The sequence below is a fragment of the Podarcis liolepis genome (genome assembly GCF_965112155.1).
Source record: "Podarcis liolepis genome assembly, chromosome: 8".
In the NCBI taxonomy this organism is placed as follows: domain Eukaryota; kingdom Metazoa; phylum Chordata; class Lepidosauria; order Squamata; family Lacertidae; genus Podarcis; species Podarcis liolepis.
This window is the reverse complement of record NC_139560.1, coordinates 80,648,661-80,676,245: the sequence shown is the minus strand read 5'-3', so window position 1 is coordinate 80,676,245 and position 27,585 is coordinate 80,648,661. Positions and strand designations below refer to the sequence as shown.

At 43.0% G+C, this 27,585-nt stretch overlaps 1 long non-coding RNA gene across 2 annotated transcripts; it reads left to right on the top strand.

Annotated features, from left to right (window-relative positions):
* LOC310714447 lies at positions 1–27,437 on the top strand. 2 transcript variants are annotated; one of them, XR_014529778.1, is made up of 3 exons: positions 1–269; positions 20,067–20,154; positions 27,211–27,437. It is a non-coding gene; the product is annotated as an uncharacterized lncRNA (long non-coding RNA). The 2 variants fall into 2 exon arrangements; XR_014529779.1 differs by lacking the exon at positions 1–269 and adding an exon at positions 8,199–8,256.
* The last annotated feature ends 148 nt before the right edge of the window (positions 27,438–27,585 follow it).

The window sequence follows — 27,585 nt, the reverse complement described above, 5'->3', positions numbered from 1 at the left end:
GCAGGAAATTAACAACGTAATGTCTGCTATTTTCTAATTTCTTCCTCCTCACTCTGCAAACGTATTCCCAGGTGCCTCATTCACTTTACAAGCAGATGCGAAGGCTCATAAACTCAATTACAGCCCAAAGGAACGAGACATTCTGAGAACTTTCTGTTGCTAAGGTAACCCACCCTCCATTGGTCGATGTTTACACTGAGTCTCCGGGTCTCTCGCTTTGGCAATCCTGAAAATACATATGTAAGGAACAGAAGCAGAGAAACCATAAGGTATGGCAAACTTCTACAGCCACTAAGTGCTCCTAAGTTGGGAGCAGTAACTGCAGGACACAAATTCTGTTCATTGAAACTAGGAACCCATCTGCGCTATGCATTTAATGCCCTATGATACCCCTTTAGACAGACATGGCTTCCTCCAAAGTGTCTCCTGGGGACTGTTGTTTGTTACGAGTAGTAGTAATAGTAATAATAATAATTTATTATTTATACTCCGCCCATCCGGCTGACTTTCCCTAGCCACTCTGGGCTGCTTCCAACAGAATATTAAAATACAATAGTCTATTAAACATTAAAAACTTCCCTAGACAGGGCTGCCTAAAAGCCCTTTGTGGCTTAGGGCCCTTGTATCTACGGGACCGCCTCTCCTGGTCTGCCCTGCAGAGGACCTTAAGGTCCATGAATAACCATACTTTAGAGGTCCCGGGCCTTAAGGACGTCAGACTATCCTCCACCGGGGCCAGTGCTTTTTCAGTGATGGCTCCGACCTGGTGGAATGCTCTTTCCCATGAGACTAGGACCCTGCAGGATTTAACTGCTTTCTGTCATGCCTGTAAGACAGAGCTATTCCGCCTGGCCTTTAATTTGAATTCAGCTTGATCTTTTATTTCCCTTCCCTTCTCTTCCCTCCTCCTCCCCTTTTATGAAGATCACCCGCTCTGAGACCCAACAGCTAATTCTCCCCTGGTGTCCTTGCTGGCCCAAGTAGGACCAATTCAGCCAGCTAGCCCTGGGGATTATCTAATGCTTATTTCCCCTAAATTGGTTTTTGAATTTTATTGTTATTCATGTTTTTATACTGTCTTAAATTTGTTTTAAATTTGTTGTTAGCTGCCATGAGCCCTTTGAACCAGGAAGGGCGGGGTATAAATAAAATTTTATTATTATTATTGAAAGTCTGGTAGTTGTTTATCTCTTTGACATCTGGTGGGAGGGCGTTCCACAGGGTGGGTGCCACTACCGAGAAGGCCCTCTGCCTGGTTCCCTGTAACTTGGCTTCTCGCAGGGAGGGAACTGCCAGAAGGCCCTCGGCGCTGGACCTCAGTGTCCAGGCAGAATGATAGGGGTGGAGACACTCCTTCAGGTATACAGTACTGAGGGCATTTAGGGCCTTAAAGATCAGCACCAACACTTTGAATTGTGCTCGGAAACGTACTGGGAGCCAGTGTAGGTCTTTCAAGACCAGTGTTATGTGGTCTCGGCAGCCGCTCCCAGTCACCAGTCTAGCTGCCGCGTTCAGGATTAGTTGTAGTTTCCAGGTCACTTTCAAAGGTAGCCCCACATAGAGCACATTGCAGTAGTCCAAGCAAGAGATAACTAGAGCATGAACCACTCTGGCAAGACAGAGTGGGCAGGTAGGGTCTCAGCCTGCGTACCAGATGGAGCTGGTAGACAGCTGCCCTGGATACAGAATTGACCTGCACCTCCATGGACAGCTGTGAGTCCAAAATGACTCCCAGGCTGCACACCTAGTCCTTCAGGGGCACAGTTACCCCATTCAGGGCCAGGGAAAGCATTCCAAATCCTCTATGTCCCAGACTCCGGTGAGCCTTAAAAGTAGGAGAGCAAAGAGTTCAAAGACGTCTTCTTTGTGGAACAGGAATTCAATAATATGAAGCACCCATCATTCCTATGCTGGACCACAAATCTATCTTCCTAGCCCCCTCACTTGTAAAACTTAGATCCTCACCATACTCATTCAAATCTTATTCTTGGTTCCTTATCTTCTCCTTTGTTATTTTTTCAAATACAGAGAAAAAGCTGCTATAGAGTGGATAAGGAAATGTGGTTGTATGAATCAATCCCAAAGTCATACATATAGCTGCTTATTTGATGGGTACAGGGCTGTGAATGCATATCTATTGGCCTCAACTTGATGGGGCACAAGCTGGCAAACCAATCTAAAATTTCCCCCTATAGTAAAAGTTAATATATCCCCCAAATAAAACTATTCATCACCTGTTATGGAGATACATCTTGACAGGCCTGAGATGCAGACTGACTGTTAACTGTTTCTGGCTTTACCAAGACTTAAAGCAGATCCTCTTTGTGACATCACACATGACATCAGAATGGCATGTTTGCATTCAACCTCCAGGACTATCTCCAGGCCAACAGCAATGGCCAGCAAACTTCTGCAGCCAAGTAACCATCCGCCTGACTACCCAGTTGTTTCTATCTAGACTATTGGATGTTTATTTTTTGCTCTCATAATCAAATCCTGAAGAAGAGCTGCATATAATAATAATAATAATAATAATAATAATAATAATAATAATAATATATTTATATCCTGCCCATCTAGCTGGGTTTCCCCAGCCACTCTGGGTGGCTTCCAACACAATATTAAAATGCAGTAATGCATCAAACATTAAAAGCTTCCCTAAACAGGGCTGCCTTCAGATGTCGTCTAAAAGTCTGGTAGTTGTTGTACTCTCTGACATCTGGTGGGAGGGTGTTCCGCAGGGCGGGTGTCACTACCGAGAAGGGGGTGGAGATGCTCCTTCAGGCATACTGGGTAGAGGCCATTTAGGGCTTTAAAGGGTTAGCACCAACACTTTGAATTGTGCTCGGAAATGTACTGGAAGACAATGTAGGTCTTTCAAGACAGGTGTTATGTGGTCTTGGCGGCCACTCCCAGTCACCAGTCTAGCTGCTGCATTCTGCATTAGTTGTAGTTTCTGGGTCACCTTCAAAGGTAGCCCCACATAGAGCGCATTGCAGTAGTCCAAGCAAGAGATAACTAGAGCATGAACCACTCTGGCAAGACAGTCTGCAGGCAGGTAGGATCTCAGCCTGTGTTCCAGATGGAGCTGGTAGACAAATGCCCTGGATACACAATTGACCTGCACCTCCATGGACAGCTGTGAGTCCAAAATGACTCCCAGGCTGCGCACCTGGTCCTTCAGGGGCACAGTTACCCCATTCAGGACCAGGGAACGCATTCCAACTAGAGCTTGCATCACTCTGGCTGAGTGCTGACAGTTCTTACAATATCCCTATTGCCCTCACAGAAATGTAGTTCCTAGAGTGGTTCAAAACTCAAACCCTCTTTCTGGGGAACTTTGGGAAATTTTGAATGCTCTGATTTACAATCTGGTTTGCTAAGTACATATAAAATTGGCTTATCAATCATTAAATGGAGGGAGAGACCCTTGTTTTAGATATGGAAACAGTGTGTGTGTATGTGTGTGTGGGCATGCATGCTCCATAATTGTAAATGGATTTGAGAAATGTCACAGAGCTGACAACACCGATCATTCCTTATCTGAGGCGAAAGTCAACGTTGGATGATAACGTATCAACACAATTTGAAATTGTTCTTTCCCCCAAGGCATTTTAAGGTTGGATTTTTTTTGTCCACAGGGAAGGTGAAAACTAGGAGAATCAAAATGAATATGAAGTTCACTTTCCTTATAAACCTCATGGCCAGCAGGCATAAGAAACAATCATTTGGAAGAAGGACACGTTATAAAAAGCAGATAAATGAGAGTCAAACTACCATGGATATGGTGCTTTTTTCATCGTAATTTCTCTATAGCTTGGTAGCCTATAAGGAAGTGGGAGGCTTGCCTGAAATAATAACTAAATGCACAAAAAGAAATCTAAAGCAAAGCATAACAATACAAGTTTTAATTCTTCCATGGTGCACAGATTAAAACCTCATTTAAATGTCACTTTGCTGCTGCTCCTTCTCCTTCTAACTACACTATGCTTTTCCATTCCATTAACCTTTCAAAAATATTTCCTCTTCTCTATTTAGGGGTAGGAAAGAGCACATAGAAAGATTTCAGTGCTGCTCAGCTTGCAGACTCATCGTCCTGTCACAGCTACATCGCATCATGGATCTGTAGCACCTTGCAGATTTTGAAAAATGTGGCAAATCTGTGATCTCCACCCCCATCGTTCTGCCCGGACGCTGAGGTCCAGCGCCGAGGGCCTTCTGGCGGTTCCCTCATTGCGAGAAGCAAAGCTACAGGGAACCACGCAGAGGGCCTTTTCGGTAGTGGCGCCCGCCCTGTGGAACGCCCTCCCATCAGATGTCAAAACAATAAACAACTACCTGACATTCAGAAGACATCTAAAGGCAGCCCTGTTCAGGGAAGTTTTTTATGTATGATATTTTAGTGGTTTTTTTTTGTTTCTATGGAAGCCGCCCAGAGTGGCTGGGGAGACCCAGCCAGATGGGCGGGGTACAAATAATAAATTATTATTATTATATTATTATCAGAGATCCCTTGTGCAGAAACATCAGAGGTCTAAATACTGTTCAAAGAAGGATATGGTAGCATGAAGAGAAGTAGCTGGAATCCTATGGACCAGATGGGTTTTTGATGAAAATATTTTTTTTTTGGTCAAGGTAAATTAAAAGGCAGAATTACCAAACACACTAGAAATTAAGGGCACAATGGTTATGGTTCGAAGGTTACATGAACAAACACTGCTCTAAAAATAACAGGCTGATATGTTTAGACTAAGCTTGTAAGGATGACCTGATGTTATATAATAATAGTACCATAAAAGGAGTAATTACAGTGATAAATGATATGCAATGTAAATAAGAATTTAAATGATTTAAAGATGATGAGAGCTGGTGGAGGGAAGTCACATGGGTGTGGTATTTTATGTTCCTTTTGTCCTTACTTTTTCTTCTTCCTTTTTTGGTTTATTTTGTGGTTAAGTGTGTGTATCTTATTGTTTTGTTTGCTTGTAAGTACACCTAAATAAAATGTTTAATAATAATAATAAGGCAGAATTTTGCTTCAGCGTTTCAAACTTTTCTTTCAAAACCTGTTGTTTGCAGGTTGTGATGTACAAGACCGAGTTTCCATCACATCATCTATATCTTCAGTAAAAAAGCAGCAACCCAACTTTGGTGAAGAGAGTATAATAATAATAATAATAATAATAATAATAATAATAATAATAATAATAATGTATACCCTGTCCATCTGGCTGGGTTTACCCAGCCACTATGGGTGGCTCCCAACAGAATATTAAAAGCACAATAAAACATCAAATATTAAAAACATCCCTAAACAGGGCTGCCTTCAGATAGTCAGATAGTAGTTTATTTCCTTGATACCTGATGGCAGGGCATAACACAGGGCGGGCGCCACCACTGAGAAGGCCTTCTGCCTGGTTCCTCTAACCTCACTTCTCGCAGTGAGGGAACCGCCAGAAGGCCCTTGGAGCTGGACCTCAGTGTCTGCGCTGAACGATGGGGGTGGAAACTCTCCTTCAGAATATGTTGTGGGGACACAGTTGGTTTTTTTCTGGTCTGACACAGATTTTGATTGCAGTTATGACAAACTCATGACCTAGTCTTCACATGCAGCAGCTTGACATGGCAGTGTAGACCATGGGTAGGCAAACTAACGCCCAGGGGCCAGATCCGGCCCAATCGCCTTCTCAGTCCGGCCCTTGGACAGTCTGGGAATCTGCATGTTTTGACAGGAGTAGAATGTGCCCTTTTATTTAAAATGCACCTCTGGGTGATTTGTGGGGCCTGCCTGGTGTTTTGACATGAGTAGAATGTGTCCTTTTATTTAAAATGCATCTCTGGGTTATTTGTGGGGCATAGGAATTCGTTCATTCCCCCACCCCAAAATCTAGTCTAGCCCCCCACAAGGTCTGGGGGACAGTGGACTGGCCCCCTGCTGAAAAAGTTCGCTGACCCCTGGTGTAGACTGTGCCATTTCAGGTTGCAGAGACAGTGGTGCTATGCTTTAATGTTCCTGCACCGAAAAAGCCTCCTTGCGGGTAACCCCCCACCCCAGTAATTAACAGAGAAAGGTTTTAGATTAGCCCACATTTTGCTGCCCAATTTCGAGAAGCTTATTCTAACACAGAGGAGCTTTCAAAACTGCGTCTTCCCACCCATTCTTCTACCATACCATTCCCACCTAATTCTGTCACATGTGCAGGCCACACCTAGGTTTATGAGAGGTGTGTTTGTATCTGAAGGCAGAAATGATGCAAATAGGAATAAGTTGGTACTTACGATGCAATAGGTACACAGAATTATCTGCTGTGTATTTAGCTTCAAAACAATAACAGGAGAAAGCCTCATGGTGCCATTAGTGTTCTCTGTGTCGCCTCTAAGAGGGTTAATTATGAGAAGAGTGCTTGTAAGTCTAGTACTTATAAATCACTCACCCACTAATTTAGTGACTGGGGTTTTTTTTTGCACACAATTTCTTTGCTTTTCAGATTTCATGAATTTGCGTGCCGTTTGCTGTTTGTAGCCTATTTAACCAGAACAGCTGAAGAGTTTGCGTATTCTTGAAATATGCCTGATACAGAGTCCCCTTCTTACAATGGGTAAGCCATTTCATGCAAACAGACCTTATGTTTTAGGTCAGTTTGAGAAAAATTCACCTCTGCCATTAACTCAGAAGGTGTCAGGATGCTGTCAACAGCTCCTGGCTGGATGCCCAGGAAAGTATAAAAGCAAATTTTCTTACGGTCCTTTATTCAGGGGCGGAGCTACCTGCCCTGACACCGGAGTGGTGTGGGGGCAGGGCTAGGTGGCCTGCAGGAGCGGGGCTAGCTGCCCGCATGGCGAGCGTCCTTAGCTGTCCACCGCCCTCGTGGTGACTGAGGGGGCGGGGCGCCGTTGCCACCCGCGCGGTGAGTGTTGGGGGGCACCGTTAACTGCCCATGGCAGCATCATCCCTACTGGCCCACCACCCACACAATGAGCGTCCAGGAGTGCGGGTGGGTGGTGATGTCACCTGCCCTCACGGCTGACACCTGCTGTGCACCGCACCCCCGCACCCGCCTTTATTATTTCAGACTTTATAGAGAGAGGCTATAGAACCCAGATAATGGCATTGTCCCAAGTGAATCTCCACCAACCCCATTGTTATGGACTGAAGTTCTCACCCTGGGCCAGCAGGGGGATATTGTAGATAGTTATGCAAATAAGGGATCAAAAGTGACGTTCAGTGTTTGGATAGTTTAGAAAATTGTTACAGTTACATTGTACTGGAGCTCTATATAAGCAGGCTGACTGAACCCTTCAGTTCAGTTCTGTTCTGGCCTGTGAATAAACAAGAGCTGTTGGAAGAATCGCTGTGTCGTCTGCTATGTTCAGCCACAACTTAACACCCATTTCTCCCACTTGGAAGGTAGGTAGTTTGAATGGCTATTGCTCTCTGCTCCCTGCTGTCAGGATGCTGTCAGTGGCTGCTGGCTGGTTGCCCAGAATAGTATATAGACAAGGAAAAGTTTCATACAGTCTTTTTTTATTTCAAACTTTACAGAGAGAGGCTATAGAACCCAGCCTCTTGGATAATGGTGTTGTCCCAAGTGAATCTCCACCATCTGTCTCTCCCACTTCCTCATTCTCATCATCTCCTCTATGGGTGCCACCCTCTGTCTTTGAGCTCTTTGCTCTCCTACTTTTAAGGATCGCCAGGTTCTGGGAGATGGGGGGTCTGGAATGCTTTCTAACAACAACGTGTTAGCCAGCTGCTGCTCCAGCTCTGCCTAATCTTCCTCTCCCATTATTCCCCAATTCTCCCCCCATCTGCCTCTGAACTACTACCTCCCTCAACCTCCTGTTGCAAATCTAAACTTTGTTTCTATTCCTCCTCCCTGGAAGGGTCAGGATGGGGAGGGGGTCTCCACTATTCCTCCTCTACCCAGTTCCTGACAATTAGTTTTCTTTAACAGTGGAAGCAGGTTTTCAGATTATACACAGCTCTTCTTCAGGCTTTGATTATGAGAGCAAAAAATAAACATCCAATAGTCTAGATAGAAACAACTGGGTAGTCAGGCTGATGGTTACTTGGCTACAGAAGTTTACTGGTAATTGCTGTTGGCATGGAGATAGTCTAGGAGGTTGAATGCAAACATGCCATTCTGATGTCATGTGTGATGTCACAAAGGGGATCTGCTTTAAGTCTTGGTAAAGCCAGAAACAGTTAACAGTCAGACTGCATCTCAGCCCTGTCAAGATGGAACTCCATAATAGGTGATGAATAGTTTTATTTGGGGGATATATTAACTTTTACTATTGGGGGAAAGTTTTAGATTGGTTTGCCAGCTTGTGCCCCATCAAGTTGAGGTCAATAGATATGCATTCACAGCCCTGTACCCATCCCATAATCAACTATATGTGTGACTTTGGGACTGATTCATACAACCACATTTCCTTATCTACTCTATAGCAGCTTTTTCTCTGTATTTGAAAAAATAACAAAGGAGAAGATAAGGAACCATAATAAGATCTGGATGAGTATGGTGAGGATCTAAGCTTTACAAGTGAGGGGGCTAGGAAGATAGCTTTGTGGCCCAGCATAGGAATGGTGGGTGCTTCATATTATTGAATTCCTGTTCCACAAAGAAGACGTCTTTGAACTCTTTGCTCTCCTACTTTTAAGGCTCTCTGGATTCTGGGACATGGAGGGTCTGGAATACTTTCCCTGATCCTGGATGGGGTAACTGTGCCCACTCTGGGCGGCTTCCAAAAAATATTGAAAATACATTAAAATGTCACACATTAAAAACTTCCCTAAACAGGGATGCCTTCAGATGTCTTCTAAATATCAGGTAGTTGTTGTTCTCTTTGACATCTGGTGGGAGGGCGTTCCACAGGGCGGGCACCACTACTGAGAAGGCCCTCTGCCTTGTTCCCTGTAGCTTTGCTTCTTACAGTGAGGGAACCGTCAGAAGGCCCTGAGAGCTGGACCTCAGTGTCCAGGCAGAACAACGGGGGTGGAGACGCTCCTTCAGGTATACTGGGCCAAGGCAGTTTAGGGCATTAAAGGTCAGCGCCAACACTTTGAATTGTGCTCAGAAACATACTGCGAGACAATGTAGGTCTTTCAGGACCAGTGTTATGTGGTCTCAGCGGCTGCTCCCAGTCACCAGTCTGGCTGCTGCTTTCTGGATTAGTTGTAGCTTCCGGGTCACCTTCAAAGGTAGCCCCACGTAGAGCGCATTGCAAGTAGTCCATGTGGGAGATAACTAGAGCATGCACCACTCTGGCAGAACAGTCTGCGGGCAGGTAGGGTCTGCCCTGGATACAGAATTGACCTGCGCCTCTATGGACAGCTGTGAGTCCTCAGTTTTACCTGTTCTGTTTCTTACAGAAGTCTCTGATTCCTTAGTTCCTTTATTTCTTGACATGGGCTTCCACCCTCCTCGCATCCTCTCTTGAAAACGCGCAAGCATTCTGCACAATGACTCCCATATGGTGGCATTTTTAGGAGCCCCTAGGATACCAAAACAGAAGCACCACTCTGGACAGAAGGGGACTTGAGTCAGACAGAATCTATAAGACCACCCACACTTTTGACTTTTGTATGATCTTTATCAGAAGCCATCAACTTGAAGAGCAGCATGTGTGTTTGAAGTAAGAAGTGTGCAATAATTTCATCTGCAGGCCAAAGCACGTAGTGTTCTTAGGAAGACATTTGAAAATGTAAATGTCAGGAGATGAATAATTAGATGGAACATACTGAAGGCTTTTTCTGTGGATTAATGCTATAGTATTGCGGCTGATTTTGTTTCAAAATATAGCCAGTATTGTAAGTCCATCAAGCTGTAATTAAACAATGAACTAGAAAATACCAGTGTATTATTTAACTATTGTTCGCTCTGCTGCATTAAAAAAAGTCAGTTGCTTAAAATAATGAGTCGTTGCAACATAAAACACAATCCCAGTAAAGAGAGATAAAATAATAGAAAGAATCCCAACCTGATACAGTCAAAAAGGAAAAACAAGAGCTCAAATCTAAATTCACATGGGGCAAACGGTCTGCAATCATGGCTGCCATATTTCACTCACCATTTCTGGTACGGTGTGAGATTGCAGCAAGATTTCATGTTCACCAGCAGGAAGAAATATTTCAAAATGTTGATGATGGAAGTAGAAAGCTATTGCCGTGATAACCATCAGCTTGTTTCCATCTTACTATCTGGCCTAGAATGTATATCTAGGTTGGGAAGGATAACTCCATGAACTGAAGATCAGACGGACATAAAAGTGGGCTCTCTAGCTTACCCTTAAAGACAATCTCCCTGTTTTTCTCTGCTTGTCCTGGCTCTCAGCATGACCACTTCTACAACCTGCCATCACTTTCTTCAACTTTATTTATTTATTAAAAACAAACAAACATGAAATACAGATGTACGTAAAATGACTAGCTAGTGTTCCTTCTGAAGTTTAATTTGGATGGTTTATTTCCTGACCGAACCCCTATGTACATTTTATAGACGTGGTGGCAATTTATTCCGAGACTGTTTCCAAATAAATGGCAAAAGTTCATCTTGGAATGCCACCAAACCTTGGAGTAAGTTACATAACATGCCTCAGCTGATCATAAAGCATAAGATTTGTTAACTCCGTATACGTACACAATATATTTATCCTGCTAAACTGTCGGCCCTCAACACAGCAAGGCAATAATTATAGCTTTCATTAAATTATGCTAGGAATCGCACAATGAATTACACAGCAGGCTACGGGGTATAAAACATCTTGGTACCGCAGCAATGAACCAGGGACTAGAAGTCTTTTCATTCTGAGATCTGGCTTCCTATTGCTTTCATTTAAGGTCCTGACAATGGCAGAGTCCATTAACTATCCAGTTGATCGTCAAGTCACAGCAGTATAATCCACTGGGTCATTGTTGCTGTTGATGTTTTTAAAATGTGATGGTGGTTGCTATATTGTACAGGTTGCAGCCTTCAGATTCACACCGATGTTGCAAAACCTTGGATGCCCTGCGCATGCATGGGAATTTTAGGTTTCTGTACAGTGGTACCTCAGGTTACATACGCTTCAGGTTACATACGCTTCAGGTTACAGACTCCGCTTACCCAGAAATATTGCCTCGGGTTAAGAACTTTGCTTCAGGATGAGAACAGAAATCGTGCTCCGGCGGCGCGGTGGCAGCAGGAGGCCCCATTAGCTAAAGTGGTGCTTCAGGTTAAGAACAGTTTCAGGTTAAGTACGGACCTCCGGAACAAATTAAGTTCTTAACCCGAGGTACCACTGTATGTATATATTGCTTACTATTTAGAATGAAATCTTTAATCTTCTCACTCACTTGTGCTTTGTATTGCTTCTGAGTCTCGTTTTTAAAGAACCACCTTGCATCTGGCAAGATGCACCATAAGTTGTTTAAGTTGAGGTTTGGTGTAAAAAGCTTGATGTCTCACAAACATTCTGACTAGGTTGTCCCTGCTGAGCAAGCAGGCTGGCAGGTACAGAGAAAGGAGAGTTCCACAGACGGACTTTTATACTTTTGACTTATCACTTAGCATGGAAGCGAAAACACTATAGAAATACTCTGAATCCCAGGCTAGACCTCTATGAATAAAGATTCCAGTTAACGGTGAAGCGCATTACAATATATATAGACGAGCCTCAAGTTTGCTTGCCTTAAAACACACACACACAAATTTAGCAGCAAAGCCTTTCTTTTTCTTTTTCTTTTACATCAGAAGTTAATGGGGTCTTGGAATGCCTCATGACATTTGAACAAAATGAGCAAAGTACAGAAACGTAAGCAAAGTAGTCCAAAAAGGATCAGAAGATACGAGGCAATCATTCCCATCCCAGAATGACTTTATGGACTGTACCATCATTTCACCTTGAAGATCTGTGTTTTATAGGTAATAAACAAGGAGAGACAAGCACCTCAAATGACGAGTTATTCATGCAATATAAAATGCCCAAGCCACTGATCAGTTTCTGAGAAACTCAAGGGTCCCTATAACAAAATTTGACAAACACTGAACTAGGCTGTGAAAAGGGGAGTTTGGATCCTCTCCATCAAAAATATTGTAGGCTACCTAGTGACTGCCTAAAAACGTTTGCCTTGACAGTGTTTCTTCCCTTCACAGTGTTTAAAATGCTACCAACCTGCTGTAGAAGTAAAATACAAGCCAGACCACATCTTTGGCCCGTTGCATTTTTTCGTTTTAGTTGTTACTGTTTTTTGCCTCTGGCTTGACAGGAATAGTATGATCTTCTTGATTAATTTTTTTACCTGCTAGTTTTAGGGCACGCTTTAAAGTACTGGAGTTTACAGTTTATGAGCCTAGCTTTGCTCTTGCAAATCATCCAGACACTTTCGCTATTATGAAAGGCAACCTTTACCTTTTGGAGTTATACTGCAGAAAACCAAAGTCATAGAAGAAAATATGTGATGAAACATTTTTTTTCCTGGTAATACTTTTGAAACTGAGAGATGGGACTTCTTCTGAAGAAGCACAGGCTGCCTCCACCTCCCTGGTTTTCTATAGAGAGTTGTTCAGTGGAATCCCTGATCTGGACCTCGTGCAGAAATTAATGAGCTTTCCACTCTAATAAAGAGTTTTTAAACTTTACAGTGATACCTTGGTTCTCAAACGCCTTGGTACTCAAACAACTTAGAACCCAAACACTGCAAACCTGGAAGTAAATGTTCTGGTTTGCGACCATTTTCCAGAAGCCGAACGTGCTCAGTATTGAGTGTTACACTTCCGATTTGAGTGCCACACTTCCATATTGAGTGTTACGCTGAGGTCTGTCTGTTTTTGCTCTTTATTTTGCGTTTTTGTTTTTGTGGCTGTGTGGAACCCAGTTCAGCTATTGATTGATTGTGTGACTTCAGTACATCGTTTATTGCTTTCATTTTATGGATCAATGGTCTCATTAGATAGTAAAATCCATGTTAAATTGCTGTTTTAGGGGTTGTTTTTAAAAGTCTGGAACAGATTAATCCATTTTGCATTACTTTCTGTGGGGAAATGCGCCTTGGTTTTGGAACGCTTTGGTTTTGGAACGGACTTCCTGAACGGATTATGTTTGAGAACCAAGGTGCCATTGTACTGCAATACAATCTTAAAACTAGTTACATATAAATGTTACTGAGTGCAAATACAAAGTAACACACTGCAATCATCTAGCAGGTTATACAGTTCAGTCCTTTAAGTCCTTTGACACTGTCTAGGAACTTCTCTCATTGATTCTCTCATTGCTTAATGCAAACCTCTCTGCTTTTCAAACGCAAACCTTTACACAAGTTTCAACTTCAATGCAAACAAACATTTTATGCACATTAAACTTTTGACTTTAACACCAAATACTTGGTACACATAGGCAGAGCAGCATTATGCAACAAGATGTAGCTGTGGAAAGGCATTTTGGGGAGGGAATCTTTTAATCCACCTTTAATCAGTTGAAGGAATCAATTCTCTAGCTGGATAACACATCTGCAAAGACTGGATTGATATATGTAAATATGGGTTCACTCAAAGTATTCTTTTAAAAAAGTGAAGTTATGCTTCTCAACATTTCCAGTTTCGGCAGTAAATTGCTCATAAGATATGTATTGGCAACTCTGCATAAACAAGAAGTAACAAAAAAACAAGAACAGAGAGCTTCAGTGATACCGGCTCTGGCACAAATCTGTTTGCAGTGGCTAATAATGAAGCTTCATCTTCTTGAATATCAACACTGGATCGTTAAATAGCTGCTGGTTTTTTAATACTTGGCAGAAACTGAACAGGCAACCAGGAAAAAATGCCTTAGTACTGGCAATATTATCAATCAAAATTAGGGGGAAAGCAATCTGCCATGACTAATTAAGAAATGAGAACATCATTTCACAGAATATTTCACAAAAATAAAGCATGACCCAAAGAGATTCAGGGCAGTGGTTTTCAAACTGTGTTCCAAGAAAGTCTGATGCTCTTTGGGGGCTCTGCAATGCTCATAACTATAGGCAGAGCCACCAAGAGTTGAGTACAGGGGGTAGAAATGGGTCTCACAGCCAACAGAAGCCCTAGACTGTCAACTTTCATTTTTAAAAGTCTGTAGCTATGAAGGGCCCAGTGACATCAATTGACACGGTGAAGTTAGGTCTATTAATTTCAATGGGTTTCCTCTGGGTAAAAAGTGCAGTAGTTGACTAGCAGCCCAAGTTTAAAAAGTGGTCATTCTGCTTGAGAGTTTATGCAGAAAGAGCAGTGAATGGGAGCTGAAGACCAAGCTGATGTAGTATAAGCCTCTTCTTAGGACGGATGATATTGCTCAAAACACACGAAGGATCTTTATTGCATAAGAAAAGGTCTGTTGGCAGTCATGGTCTGTCTGGAATGCTGATTCTTTCAAGTGTCCAAATGATTCCTTGCAGTGGCGTAGCGTGGGGGGTGCAGGGGGGGGGCCGGCCGCAACATCTGGGGGTTAGGGTTAGGGGGCGCAAATCCATGGGTTAGGGGGCGCAAATTACTTGCCTTGCCCCGGGTGCTGACAACCCACGCTACGCCACTGATTCCTTGTCAAGTCACTCTGCATCGAGGCAGCTACAATCTAATTGCCATAGCTTTCAGAAGTCTAAGGTACAATGGATTGTGTTTCAGAAGACGGGCAATGCAATCTCACAGACAGACTGAAACGAAATCCCTTGACCCAGCAACCTTCTACAGCTTCTCTTTCCTGCATCCAACTTTATTTATTCTTTAATAGAGAGGTTTCCGCTCTACTGTATGGACAAGTTTATATCCTGATTTTATAGGTGAATTCTGCTCTGATCTCCACCAGCATAAACCTGCAATAACGATATCGATATGATTTATACAGCTACAATTGCATTTCAGGGATTCTTCAAGTTCATTTGGAGTTAGAAAAGGAAGCATTATGATGGCACAAACTTCAGCAAGCCTCAAACCCGCCCTGGTATATCATATTCCTTCAGTTGTTGGGTGCCTGACCATACTTACCTTGCACGATTGGATTGCGCAATACCTTTTTAGAAACATATCATTTCCAACAATCATTTAACATAAATTCTTATCTTATACAATATTTTAGACTTCCATCAGCAACCTCTGGAGATTTTCCGGTCTTTATCACTTATTCTGCACTTCTTAATTTCTCTATTACTTTTAATTATCATTAGCTAATTGTTCTTTTCATAGTCTTCCTTGCAATATTTCACATAATCCTCCTTACAGAGTCTAAGACTTGCCGATCAGAAGGTCGGTGGTTCGAATCAACGCGAAGGGGTGAGCTCCCGTTGCTCGGTCCCTGCTCCTGCTAACCTAGCAGTTCAAAAGCACGTCAAAGTGCAAGTAGATAAGTAGGTACCGCTCCGGCGGGAAGGTAAACGGCGTTTCTGTGCACTGCTCTGGTTCGCCAGAAGCGGCTTAGTCATGCTGGCCACATGATCTGGAAGCTGTACGCTGGCTCCCTCGGCCAATAAAGCAAGATGGGCGCCACAACCCCAGAGTCAGCCACGACTGGTCCTAATGGTCAGGGGTCCCTTTACCTTTACCTCTCTACTGCCTACAAAACAATCCTTATATTTGCTCTCACTCCAGGCATTGACTACACTTAGCTGCTGATGCCACACACCGAAATAATGCAAAAGGGGAGAAACTAGTTGTTCAAGGTGCAACTATTATAGTTTTCTTAATACCTCAATATGTTTTGGAACTGAGGTTCCTACTTCAGGAGCAAGCTTCAATTTCATTGTGCCAGATGAGCAGCAGCATTTGTGCAAGCTGCTTCAGATATTCTGTCGAATTTTTAAGACTGGGATTACTCTTGAAGAAGGAACCTCAGTTCTGAAATGATATGAGCTATAATAAACCTTAATAATTGGCACTTTTGAGAACCAGTTTCTTCTCTTTGCTTTATTTCTTGTTTCTGTGTTTCTCCCTTTTTGTTATGCCACATTAGAGATAGATGAATATGTCAACTTCCATTTCTCATATTTCCAGTCATCACTTCACCACATTTCTGCATCAATTTGAAAAGAAATCCCTTGTGAAAAATCATTGGCATTGTAGTGTGCATTTCTGCTAATATACACATTTTTGGCCAGCATTTTTGTGTAACGGAATACATGTTTTCTTGCATGCTATTTTCATGAATAGATGCATGCAAGCATGCATTACATTACACAAAAATGCTGGCAAAAAATGTTTCAGGAACTGCAAATTGGGGAGGTTCACATTGAAAGGTGAACTGAATTTTTCCTCCACTCCCTGCCACACACCAAAGGGGTGTGCCTAATTGTACAACTCTGCAGATAATTTTTCTGCAGCAAACTCTATGTACAGCAGCTATCTGCATGCCGCTGCAAGGAACTGAAAATTACGACATGCCACTTCTGTCACCGTGATGCATACTGCTAGCACATTCAACAGTTACTGTGCCAGACATAGCTGTGTAATGTGCTTCTTATGTTTTTGCAGGCCTTTTGTCTTTTCGGTTTCATCTAATCTTGTATCTCCCCCTCTCCCCCCCTTTCTTTCTGTGTCCAAGCATATGCCAAATAGAGTGGAAACAACCTTATGTCTCCCTACAGGTTTGGTCCCTTCACCACCTTTATAAAGGTGAAGAACTCCTCAAGTGGTTAAAATATGCTATTTAGACTCCGCATATGCATGGCTCATTATGTCTCTCTTGACGACTTTTGTCAGCAAGCCGTTTCTGTCAATAATTTTCCGCTTCACTGCGCTGTTCATTAAAATTCCATTATAGGGCATTTGAGGTTTGACAGATCTGGGAGCTGTCATCTAGTCAACTAGACATCACCAGTTTCCTTTCAAATCTGATATTGTCATCTTGATGGTGCTGAGTAATTTCCGTTCTTTTCTTGCTGTATAGCTTGTCCAGGGCAAAGAGCATTGCTCTTTCCTGTAAGCACGGTTGCTATTCAATGGTACCCAATAATGGCACTGAGGGCAGCAATTGGGGGCTGTTCTGAACTGTTCTGCCAATGGGGCTGCAAAATGACAAGAAAACTGGGCTCCCAGGTTTCTGGTTTTACATTTTGAGCTAGCTGCAAGATGAGCAAAGGGCAAATATAATAATAATAATAATAATAATAATAATAATAATAATAATAATAATAATAATATATTTATACCCTGCCCATCTGGCTGGGCCTCCCCAGCCACTCTGGGTAGCTTCCAACTGAATATTAAAATATAATAATCTATTAAACATTAAAAGCTTCCCTAAACAGGGCTAAAAGTCTGGTAGTTGTTTTCCTCATTGACATCTCCCTTCCTAGACCTTTCCTCATTCACCTCCAAAGCCAGACAAAACTGTTAGTTCCACCCCAGGCTCAGAACGTGTGATCACAAGAACAGGCAACTCTGTTTGTCAAGCTTCTGATTAAATGCCTCCAAAATTAACGGTGGAAGTAGCTGGAATCACAGAGAGCTTAGAGCCTTAGCTAGCAAGTGGCTTTACTGGAGAGCTGTGATGCTAAAGCGTTCTATGATAGCATACTGCCAGATCTCCAGATCCATTCAGATTGTTAGTGAGGGTTGCCCTTAAACCACAGGTAAGCAATCCTGAATCACATATTTCTGAAACCAAAGCCTGGTGGAATCTACACACATATTAAAAATGCTGTGAAAATGCTTTTAAAAAAAGTTTTGAAAAACACATTGAATTTTGCATAGCTCACTATCACCATCTAGTGTCACATTTGTGTATCGCCCTTTACAACACATTTAACACGTTTTATTTTCAGTTGTGTAGCTGAGTCCCCTGTATCATCTTTGTTTATCTCAGGGAGATGGTTATCTTCAAAACTGTATAGATAAAAAAGTACACTATGGCTGGTAGAACTTACTGTATCGAGCAAAACATCACTCGCAGGTCTGACAGTGTAATTCACATCAGTGAGTGCAAATTGCCACTGGATGCCATATTTAGTACTTGCGCAAAACAACAACTTGCCTAAGCACATGTCTGAGGAACCAGGAAACTGCAATCTTGATGGAGCGGGGGGAAATGGAACTGGTTTCAAAGCATTTCAGTTCAGATAATCTCAGCATCTCTTTATTATGAATTATTGTAGAAGGGATAACAGCTAATCTCTTTATAGATGTGATACCTTAACCCCACACGGCCTTGACAATACCAGGCATCACTCGGTACTTCAAGTGCAATGTTTCTGAGTACAGTGGTGCCTCGCAAGAAGAAAATAATCCGTTCTGTGATTCTCTTCGTCTAGCGGTTTTTTTGTCTTGCGAAGCAAGCCCATTGACGGATTAGCGGATTAGCGCTATTAGCGCTATTAGCGGCTTTTAGCAGCTTATCGGCTTATCGGATCAGCTGATAAGTGGCTTAGCGGCTTAGAAAAAGGGGGGGGGGAGGAAAAAAACCCTGCAGGAACTCACAAGACATTTTCGTCTTGCGAAGCAAGCCCATAGGAGATTCGTTTTGCGAAGCACCTCCAAAACGGAAAACTCTTTCGTCTAGTGAGTTTTCCGTCTTGCGAGGCATTCGTCTTGCGGGGCACCACTGTATTCCATCTTCCGTATACTATAACTGATACATTGGCTACAAGTACCCTTTAGTTCACAGAAGAGAATCTGAAGGAGGCAGAAGCCAAAATATTTTGCTTTAAGACTTTAATATCTCTGCTCTGACAGTCGCTGTAAAAAATATACAATCTTTGTGATTAACTGCATCCTCTGGGGATGCAAACTTGTCTGAAGTGCTGTTCGATGCTTGAAAAAGTGTGTGGGGTGGAGTGGAGTGGGGGTTTGGCTGTATCTTTTAATTAGCACACAGTGTTGAAATATATTTCACATCATTTTTAATTTGTATGCCATCTTTCCACCTTCCTGCACTCAAGGCAATTTACGGCCTGCATGAATTGCAAAGTAAATGAAAACCAGTCATCCTAGAACAATTCAAAACGGATCTAAAAATAAACAATTAAGGCAATTCAAGAATCTGTCCACATATCATATTTACCAGAGAAAAACAAAATATCAGCAAATGACAATAGAAGGAAATCCCCTCCCCCATCAATTACAATAGATGATTAAAATGTAAGCAACCAAGACAATATAAGCAAAAATACATGAAATGCAACTAACTATGGGGGAAGATCTATTTTGCAGCTAGGTCATCTTACGTGCGTTGTGTGTTGGAGAAGAGAAAGTACGAATTGAGAGCTCTTGTATGGCAACCAAGAAGTGAGGTGGTTCTTGCCATTATGAGGTAGCGATGTCGGAAATCAAGCCTTTATCAGGAGAAACTGGCAACTCTCCCAGGCACCCGGCTTGGTCTCCTGTTGACCTCCCTGTCTGCTTTCCCGGCAAGATCCAGGCAGAGGTCGCGATAGGCGATCCTTCTCAGTGTGAGAAGAACACACCACTCTTTCCTGCCCCCCCAGGCAGGGGAAAGAGATAGATAAAAACGTATTTACATGCCTTTATTTCTGTCTTTGCAGCGTTACAGAAAACATGACTGCTCTCTTCAAACTCCAACAGCCGAGAGAGTAACTCCTCCTGTACTTCCTGTACAGCTCATATTACACTCTGAGCTAATTCCGGTGCCCTCTGCACTGTGAATTGACTGTCCCTCTGTTTCCCACGGAACAGTCCCAACATTCCCATTATGTTTTGCTTTCAAGCTAGCAGTAGCTCGCGGCTGCATTGCTTCAATATCGTAACAAGCACCACCTAGCAGCCACAGACAAGAACCAGGTCAAAGAAAAGAGTCAAGGATTCACAGTGCATGCCCTGCTCCTGTAAGGAAGCTAGCATGCCCATCTTGGGTTGATAAGGTAATTGGCTCTCGTCCACTGATTGTTGTTAGCTATTCCGCAGGAGCTTCTGCCTTCCCCTCACTGGTGGTCCTCCTGCTACACACAAAGAGGACTCAGCTACATCAGGAAAGAAACAGCGATTTGAATGCACTATAAACATCCAACACCAGATGGCGGCAGAGAGCAGGAAATTTTAAAACACGATTTTCCATAGAAATTTTTTTCTTTCGTTAACATGATCTAATTTCTGACTTAATTATAGCACTATTCCTGCATTTAGATCCACCCTGAGACACCGCTATCACCGCTAATTCAATTAAGAAAATGCTTTGGATAACCAGTTGCAGCAGGTCAGTAACTTAAGTGTTGATGAAGTGCGATGATTTCCCATGATGGCAGTCTGTGAACCATGACAAGCAATCCAGAAATGGAACTAATGATACATTTTAGGAAAATGTAATAGAAACTGCCAAGGCTTACATCCAGAAGCTTGCTTTTAAAAAGATGCTATACAAAGTAGCAAAACTTTGCTTTTTTTGAAGAAATCATGAAAGACTAAAACAATACCTGTTCAAGATTATCTAGCAGGCATTGCAATTATTTCTAAATTAAACAGAACCAATAACTCTGCTCTTGCACTTATAGATTGATTTGCAATTGAAGCATGCAAATTTAATCATAGAACTGTGCTGAAATTTTCAAGAACTTCTTTAAAAGCCATTGGATGGACAGACAGGTGGAATAGACACCATTACACGGACGGACGTTATGCATGAAGTGACTAGAGAATGATCTGATCCACTGGGTCTTCTGCTTTGTTCGTTTGTTGAACTTTGTGAGTTACTTCTATTGAAATTTGATACAATGAATAGTATACCTTATTTATCTAAGAACACAGCCGGTTACGTCTCCTGTGTTAATTGAGCTTAGTTCCCTTCCTACAATGGGACTTTACCTTCTTGCCCTATACTTATTTCTTCCCAAAATCTGCTCAAGTAGTAAGTAAAGTCAATTAGAAATGGCTATATGGGAGGAGCGGAATCACTTTGGGGTGTGGCCAGTGGGGAAAGGAAGCTAAGGGGTACCTGAGTTGTTTCGGTTTTATATAGCTTTGTAGCAGCACACTGTTAAGCAAAGCTCGTTCCTACTAATCTAGTCTTTGCGGGTCATTTGAAACCTTCAAATACTGCAGCTCAAGAGGTTCCCTCAATGCTCTGGAGCAGATTTTGAGGATGAACTTGGGTGGGGCTGGGGGAGGGTTTATTGCAAAAACAAACAGATAGCTCTGGACAGGTCTAACACAGCCGCCGGTAGTATCACTCAAGATGACCTTCTGAAGACTGCTTCCTGTGTCTACAGAATATATTGAACTTCTGCACCTTACGTCTCTTGTTTTGCTTCCTGTCTAGAAGCCCTCCTATTCGCCGACCCCTAGGACTGATTAGATCATCTCCAGCCCCTTCTGTTTCCAATAAACTCACTTTGTGTCTGTTCATGCCTATTTGAGCATCTGGAGAGCTTAGGTTGTGTTCCAGCCACTGCCTCCTCAGCCGGTCGGTCAAGGTCAGGAAGAGCCAAAGGTTGCAGCTGCCGACTCACCCCTGTCTGACTAACATCAAAGCAGCCTCCCTGTTCTTGGCTGCTTTTTGCAGTTGGCTGAAAACCTTCGCTCGGAGCTGGCTCATTCCTGACATTTGCTTAATAAAGTGGCTCTTGTGAATGATCCAAAAATATGCACAGTGTAACCTTAGACTTAGGGGACGCTGATGGCACTGTGGGTTAAACCGCAGAGCCTAGGACTTGCTGATCAGAAGGTTGGCGGTTCGAATCCTTGCAACGGGGTGAGCTCCCATTGCTTGGTCCCTGCTCCTGCTCACTTAGCAGTTCGAAAGCACGTCAAAGTGCAAGTAGATAAATAGGTACCGCTCCGGTGGGAAGGTAAACGGCATTTCCATGCGCTGCTCTGGTTTGCCAGAAGCAACTTAGTCATGCTGGCCACATGACCTGGAAGCCATATGCCGGCTCCCTCAGCCAATAAAGCGAGATGAGTGCCGCAACCCCAGAGTCGGCCATGACTGGACCTAATGGTCAGGAATCCCTTTACCTTAACCTTAGACCTATAAACTCACCTCACCTCCGAATGCAACTTTTCCTCGGTGCACCATCATTTTATTATTTATACCCCATCCATCTGGCTGGGTTTCCTCAGCCACTCTAGAAAATTATGCTTGATTTTTCCAGTTCACAGAAGAAAAGCTGAACTCTCACTTGAGCTCCCATTTGAGCAGTGTTCACACACGACTAGAACACTCCCGTACAGAAACTTGTGGAAATTCAATGGTGTGAACTGATTTTCAGAAAGTGGTATCTTCTACGCAGTACTAATGGGCTGTCTAGCCCATTTGAAATTACCTGTGTACATGGAAAATCAGTGATGAATTTGAAATAGTACCCTAGAATTATGATAAGCTTCTTTGTGCTTTTTGTGCAACATTACCTAGATGACTTTAATTTGGGGCAGAAATGTCCTCCTTGTTAGAGACACATTGTAATAATAGCACCAACATAAATGACAGAATGAACTGTGATACCTGAGTGTATCGTTTCGCTTCTAGTTAGTGTGAGATTTTATAAAGCTTCATGTCTTTCCACTTTAAAAAATTTAGGCAACGCTTCTCAAAATGACAAACTACATCAGCAATCCTGTTTTCTTCAGTAGGCTATATTTATTTTATTTCAGCACAGTGACAAAAGAACTGTCAAGTGAGAGGGAAGCTTCCTTTGGATAGTTTTCCAGAGCATAAACCGCTTCAGGTTTCTTTGTTGAAAGAGAAGTATGCTGAAGAACGGGAGCTGTCATTATTTTGCATTGACAAATTTAGGTAGCTTGCTGTTTTAATCAGGACTGGCATTTGAAAAAAAGAGTTGTGCCTATTAAAATGGATCAATTCACTTTTATGAATTACTAATGAGGGAAACTCATTTTTTATTGTAAACTCCACATTAATGATACATTTAGAATGAGATCACTGCTTTCTTAAGGAAGTTTTAAACAGGTTTACATTGTGGATGGCAAATACAGGATGAAAGAGTGCAAACAGTACGTGAGGAAATTGATATGGCAAGGCCTGCCTTATTTTATTATTTATGGGACTTATTCATCATGTTATACCAAAGTTTCAAGGTGATTTAACAATGACAGACAGTGCAATAAATTACATATAAAAAAATAAAAACAACAACACAAGTGGTCACATAGTAATCAAACTCATTTCTCCCCAATAGCATTATGCATGCATGTCTTTATTATTATTATTATTTATTACTTTTACATAAAGGTTATACACCATAGAATAATTAATATGACTATTAATATTTATTAAATTTATAAACCTCCCTTCATCACAAGACCCCAGGACAGTTCCCAGAATAAAATACAAGACAAAACATAAGTAAGTAATTAAACCAAGACTACAAAACAATACCCTGCTCTCCATCTACAGACATATTTAAAAGGCTGTTGGCTATTAATCAGCCAAAGGCCTGGTTGAAGAGGAACATTTTGGCCTGGTGCCTAAAAATATATAATGAAGGTGCCAGGCGAAAATCCCCGGGGAGAGCATGCCACAAACAGGGAGCCACTGCAGACAAGGCCCGTTCTCGTGTTTCCACCCTCCAGACCTCACATGGAAGTCATATACAAAGAATGGCCTCAGATGATGAATGCAGAGTTTGGGGAGGTTTATATGGGGAGAGCATTTATATGGGAGAGAGTTTATATGGGGAGGTTTATATGGGGACGCAGGTGGCGCTGTGGGTTAAATCACAGAGCCTAGGACTTGCTGATCAGAAGGTCGGCGGTTCGAATCCTCGCGACGGGGTGAGCTCACATTGCTCAGTCCCTGCTCCTGCCAACCTAGCAGTTTGAAAGCACATCCAAGTGCAAGTAGATAAATAGGTACTGCTCTGGCGGGAAGGTAAACGGCGTTTCCGTGCGCTGCTCTGGTTCGCCAGAAGCGGCTTAGTCATGCTGGCCACATGACCCGGAAGCTGTACGCCGGCTCCCTCGGCCAAGAAAGCGAGATGAGCGCCGTAACCCCTGAGTCGGCCACGACTGGACCTGATGGTCAGGGGTCCCTTTACCAGTGTGGTGTAGTGGTTAAGAGCGGTAGTCACGTAATCTGGGAAACCGGGTTCGTGTCTCCGCTCCTCCACATGCAGCTGCTGGGTGACCTTGGGCCAGTCACACTTCTGTGAAGTCTCTCAGCCCCACTCACCTCACAGAGTGTTTGTTGTGGGGGAGGAAGGGAAAGGAGAATGTTAGCCACTTTGAGACTCCTGAAGGGGAGTGAAAGGCGGGATATCAAATCCAAACTCTTCTTCTTCTTCTTCTTTACCTTATATGGGGAGAGGCAGTCCCCATTATCTCTCATATGGGTGAATTGTTGCCATTCATCTCTATGCAGAAAGGTAAAGGCTTCAAATTTCTTCCCCAAAAGAGCACAGCTCCCATCAACCGTATCAAAATCAGCCAATGGTCAGAGATTATAGGAACTGGGCATTCAAGGCTGAAGAACACTGCATTGTGAGACTTTGCTTAGTTAAGGACAAATCCTGCTGATTTGATACTGAGTAGCCTGGTGCTCCCTGACAAAGAACTTACAGAGAAACACACTGCATCCTTTTGGGGTTACACAAACCCTCCATTTACACACACGCCACTCTTTAATAATGACGGGAATTTTCTTATTACTATAACGGACAAGGACATCACCCAAGAACGTCTCAATCAATGGCCACAGAACTGTCTTTCCTCCTCTTTATCCATATTAAAAAAACCAGAGGCACAAATAACTCCTGCAATTCCCATGGGGCTGCAATGAGCTTGGAGGTGGTTTGCAGAAATTCGTTCGAAAAATCGCTGGATGCTGATCAAAACACAGCTGGCTTCTGTGATTCCTTTCTGCAAACTGAAGGCAAATATCCAAGGTGTCACTGTGGCAACTGACACCTTCCAGATGGTGCAGATGCCTGTGGATTGACAGGGTGCTGTTTAAGCACATTTACGCGCGGAACAGCAAGTGAAGAACAAGCGAGTTTTCTGCCACCATGGGATTTTGCTCCCAGCTTGAGGCTCTGTCTCTTGTTTCAGACAACATGGAGCAGATGTGGAAACTTCTGCTTCCCATGAAAGGCTCAGCCAATTGCAGAAGTTCAAACACCTAAGGCATGGGAAAGGACCCTGGGTTGTTAGGTAGCACAAATGGGGAAGAATCTATTGTCCCATATAGGTCAAGGTCAAGGTAAAGGACCCCTGGATGGTTAGGTCCAGTCAAAGGCGACTATGAGGTTGTGGTGCTCATCTCGCTTTCAGGCTGAGGGAGCTGGCGTTTGTCCACAGAGAGCTTTCCGGGTCATGTGGCCAGCATGACTAAACCACTTCTGGCACAGTGGGACACTGTGATGGAAACCAGAGCTCACAGAAACACTGTTTACCTTTCCACCGCAGGGGTACCTATTTATTTACTTGCACTGGTGTGCTTTTGAACTGCTAGGTTGGCAGGAGCTGGGACAGAGCAACGGGAGCCCTCCCCATCACAGGGATTCGAAACACAAACCTTCCTAATCAGCAAGCCCAAGAGGCTCAGTGGTTTAGACCACAGTGTCACCCATATCCCTTTTGTCCCATATGGTCTCCATGGAAACACTGAAGAGCATCAGTTGAAAAACACACATGCTACCACCACCAGCAATAGCTAAGGCCTAAGGACACAGTCCACCATCGTCCCACCAGAGACTTGATCAGTCACCACTGCCTTTTAAAATATTATTATTATATCTCAATTTTCACTTATTGCCAGCTGCCTTGAAGGCCTACTGTCAGGTAGCAAGGCAGGATATAAATAATAAAAATATTTTTTTTTTATTTATACCCCGCCCTTCCCGCTTCAAAAACCGGGCTCAGGGCGGCTAACAACAAATTTAAAACACTTAACTGTAAAATATTGCGGATGGATAAATCATAAAGAGGTATTTTATCCAAATTACAGATCTGGACAGTTTTACCTTTTGGAAAACACATTTACTTGTTTGGTAAGAGGGAGCTGTAAGGTAGTGGTAAAGAACCCCTGGATGGTTAAGTCCAGTCAAAGGCAACTATGGGGTAGTGGCGCTCATCTCATTTTCAGGCAGAGGAAGCTGGTGTTTGTCCACAGACAGCTTTCCGGGTCATGTGGCCAGCATGACTAAACTGCTTCTGCCACAACGGGGAACCGTGCCGGAAGCCAGAGCACACAGAAACACTGTTTACCTTCCTGCCGCAGTGGTACCTATTTATCTACCTACACTGGCATGCTTTCAAACTGCTAGGTTGGCAGGAGCTGGGACAGAGCAATGGGAGCTCACCCGTTGCAGGGATTTGAACCACTAACCTTCTGATGAGCAAGCCCAAGAGTGGTTTAGACCACAGTGCTACCCACATCCTTGCAAAAGGGAGCTGTGATTGATACTAGAAGCATTTCTCATGGTGGTTGGGTTTTTTTGGCCTCAGTAAAACCAGAGGTGGCAGAAAATGAACACATTTGTAATTTGCACCCCTGCTAATACACCACCGCATTTGTATGAGTTACGATTGAAGGCAGGCACTTGCTTTTCCTACGGAAGTTACATAGATTGATGTATGTAAAACCAGGAGTCTATGTACCAGTAACTTTCATAGGAAAAGCAAAAGCCTGCCTTCAATCGTAACTCCAGGAATGATCCGGGCTTTGATATTAATGGTGTTGATGATGGAAGAGAATTGTTTATTTACAAGTATATGCTGAGTTCTGTCTGAGGGGCATCCCAAAGACTAGTTTGAGAGATCTGAAACTTCTGCTAGGCAGGACAAGCCAAAATAGAGGCAGCAGAAGCACATTCCTCTGACTAAAGGGAGACTGCTTATTCATTTCCCAGTATTTGAGGATACATGGACTGAACAGTGAATCTGTGGAGCCCTTAAGACATTGCACAGCAATTCTGTTGAAACTAACAAGAATGAATGAAATCAGCATGAACAGAATATTAAAAACTCATGAAATCTGCCCCATTAACTTCAAACTTCCTCAAGTTTATTCCAAGCACATTAAAGTCTCTCTAATGCAAAGCGGTAATTAGATTAATATATTTTTAGGTATGTGTGTTTCTGCTGGGGGGAAAAACCCCCAAATTTCAAGATTTATCATTCAGGTTTGTACATTCTGGACGTCAGCAGGCCAAGTATGGCAATATATCCAGGCTGCTTGCAGATTTTAATGCAATGCTAATAGCTAATGTTACATTGAACCAAAGCTGTTGTTCTTTCTTTGGGTGTGACTCACACTTTTACTTCATCCTGAGGATTTGGTAATTTCACTTATTCCTGCTAGGTGCTATCGTGGCAAAGACACGGACCTAGAAAACATATGAGGGTCAGAAAGCCCATCTGAAGACAAGGAAACAAAATACTGCAATACAGAAGATCCAGCAACCAGCAGGGATTTATGAACCAATAGGCTACACCATCCAATTGGTCAGCTGAAGCCCTCGAGAGAATATAGAGAGCTAGACCTCAAGCCAAAGGGCAACCTCTTTAAAAAATCTGTTCTTCACTAATGAGCTGAGGTTTGAGGCAGTCTCCAGGCCTCACACAATATATATAGGGTTCAGTTCTGATCTGGGGGGGGGGGGGAGGGCTGTTGGAACAAGCTGCCTTTCCAAGAGCTGTCCATAAATTGCCCATGCCTTGCTGCTAATAGTGTTCC